The sequence below is a fragment of the Numida meleagris genome, unplaced genomic scaffold (genome assembly GCF_002078875.1).
Source record: "Numida meleagris isolate 19003 breed g44 Domestic line unplaced genomic scaffold, NumMel1.0 unplaced_Scaffold1392, whole genome shotgun sequence".
NCBI classification, from domain to species: domain Eukaryota; kingdom Metazoa; phylum Chordata; class Aves; order Galliformes; family Numididae; genus Numida; species Numida meleagris.
The window spans coordinates 1-2,705 of record NW_018363180.1 but is presented as its reverse complement, the minus strand read 5'-3'; the positions used below and the strand labels follow the sequence as shown (position 1 = coordinate 2,705).

General features: G+C 57.7%; 1 long non-coding RNA gene across 1 annotated transcript; it reads right to left on the bottom strand.

Annotated features, from left to right (window-relative positions):
- Window positions 1-8: 8 nt before the first annotated feature.
- On the bottom strand, window positions 9-2,687 carry LOC110390584. Its single transcript, XR_002433779.1, has 4 exons — window positions 2,219-2,687; window positions 1,847-1,985; window positions 1,144-1,228; window positions 9-249 (listed from the first exon to the last, which is right to left on the bottom strand). It is a non-coding gene; the product is annotated as an uncharacterized LOC110390584 (long non-coding RNA).
- Window positions 2,688-2,705: the final 18 nt, after the last annotated feature.

The window sequence follows — 2,705 nt, the reverse complement described above, 5'->3', positions numbered from 1 at the left end:
TAATGGCAGGTGTCAATGATGGGGGGAAGAGCGTGGGCTGAGCAATGCCGCCGGGCCAAAGGAAACTGCTGTGCACTTTCTCCTGCAACCAGAAAGCAAGGGCGTGAACCCACAGTCACCATTTCTCTTGCCATACCTGCAAGAGAGTCTCAGGAGGCTTTGCAGAAGTCAAGAGCGGAGAAAGCCAGCGGTTCTTCCAGCCTTTCCCACCGTAACTCTTGGATGTCCTCTCTGCGTCAACAGTGGCTCCTGAAATCAAGATGGAAAGACGTGCACTAGGACAGGCCAGAGACGAGCTGAAGGAGTGAATTATCATTCCCCGAAGCTCTAGACGAGGCTCGGGGGAGCAAAATCCCTCCCACTGTAAGCAGAGAGCGGGTTCAAGGCCTCCTAATGAAGGGGAACATGTACAAGCCCACGGGGCTTGCTGACAGCAATTGGCTGGATGGCAGCAGCTAGGGTTGCAGTCAGTGGCTCCGCGTCCAGGTGGAGGCCGGGGACAAGTGGTGTGGCTCAGGGGTGCGGCTTGAGACCAGTGCTCTTTAACATCTCCATCAATGACACAGAGAGTGGAGTTGAGTGCAAGTTTGCAGGCAGCACCAGGCTGAGTGGTGTAGCTGACAGGAAGGAAGGAAGGGATGCCATCATCCCAAGGGGCCTGGAGGCTGGAGAAGTGGTCCCGCATGAACCTAATGAGGTGCAACGAGGCCAAGTGCCAGGCACTGCACCTGGGTCGGGGCTATCCCAGACGTGAATACAGACTGGGCAACCTCCACGGAGGCAGCCCTGTGGAGAAGGCTTTTTAAATTCTCAAAGAGGGGAGATTTAGGTAGGATATTGGGAGGAAATTCTTGACCCTCAGAGGGTGCCGAGGCCCTGGCATGTGCCGCCCAGAGAAGCCGTGGATGCCCCATTCCTGGAAGCATTAGAGACCAGGTTGGATGGGGCCCTGAGCATCCCGATGGAAAGGGTGGCAGCCCTGCCCACGGCAGGGAGTTGGACTGGGATGGTCTTGAAGGTCCCTGCAGACCTAAGCCATTCTAAAGCTCTGTGAGATATTTCTCCAACAGAAAGCAGAGCTTGGCAGGCCTTGGGGAGTGCCAGACACAAAGCTGAGGGTAGTGAAGCTGTCTGTCTACATACCAATGGTTGTCAGAGCCCAGTTGGGCATCCAGGTGTAATTTTCAGTAACTTTCTTGATTGCATCTCTGGCCAGCTGCAGAATTTCCTGGCAACAAATTGGGGATGGAGAGACAGCAGTGAGCACAAACACAAGAGGAGATCATTGTGGCTAGGCAGTCCCAGCAGAGAGCTAAGGAAAGACTCCACGTCTTTCCAGAAATGTGGCAAGCCCTTCCAGAAAATATGCCCTGATGAGCCGCTGGACTCCAGAGACACAGCAAAGACTGGCTTTGGGTCCTGCCTGTTCCCCTTGTTGCCAGCCTTGTGCCTGCTGCAGAACAGCCTGGACAGGCAGTCAGATCACGCCCTGAGCCAGCCAGGCCCTGCAGTGGTCCAGTTGCAGCTGGCCTGGAGAATGGCCCTTCCAGCTGAGAAGCTTGACCTGCAAGTCTCTTGGAAGGGATGATGTCTGGCCTCCAAGCCAAGCCCAACAGGTGCCTGGCTGGGGCCCAGCCCAGGCAGAATTCACGGCGCTACACAGAGCATCCTGATCCCAGCTGTACGGTGCAGCTAGCACCAGCAGCAGCTCTCAGTGAGGGGAGCAGAGGAGCTCCAAGACACGAGAGAGGCTGAGCCCCGAGAGCCAGGTGTGGGGCGGGCAGGCAGAGCACAGAGCTGTCTCTGGAAAGGGCTGAGAGGAAGCAGGAGGGAGCAGCACCGTTACCTCTCTCTTCTCCCCCTGGATCCCATTGTCGTCAAGGACGTCCCCCACCGCTTGTAGAATGCGCTCCTTCCTGGCAGACGCCTGAGCAATTTTGACGTTCAGCTCCTGCCTCGTCTGCTTGGGCGAAACCGGGGAGTTCCTGAACGCCAAGAGAAAGTGGGTCCTGTTCAGCAACGTCCACCCCGCAGGTCAGAGCTCAAATGCCATGAGGAGAAGGATTCTGGGGGCTCGTGCCCTTGCTTGTCCTTCCACCGCCATGGGTACAGGTGGGAAAGCTTGGAGCCCCGGGCACGAGGCAAAGGAATGCAAAGAGCACACAGCCAGCTGACAGCGTGCTACAGAGCCAGGTGCGTGGCAAGAAGGTGTTCTTACCCCAGAGACAGGAGCTCATCTGCAGGTCTTGCTAATGCTGCCTGGAAGAGAAAGGCATTTGATGGGAGAAAGGCACAAGGAGCATGGCCAGGGCTTCCAAAGGAGCTTCCCGAGGAACTGCCGGCAGAACTTCCTGCTGCTTCCCAGCAGTTTGCAGAGGTCCCCGGCCCAAAGTTGGGCTCTTAAGGCCTCCACACGCTGCAGAGCATCTCCTGCTGCTCTGTTTGCTTTCCTGTTCCCTCCAGACTCCCCAGTGCCATGGAGGGGCCAAAGGCCCCTTCTTCCCACGTGCCGCTGCCTTCAGCCTGAGCTCCGTGGTGGGCACTGCGAAGATGCTTCCTCACTGAAGCCCATCCCGCTGCCAAGGAGACCCCCAGTCCAGCTCAAGGGCCCACCCTCCGTCTCAGCAGTGAGGAGCCTGTGACCAAACTCCCCGCTCTCCCCACGGAGGCAGAAGGGCAGAACTGCAGCCTCTGCCGCACACTGC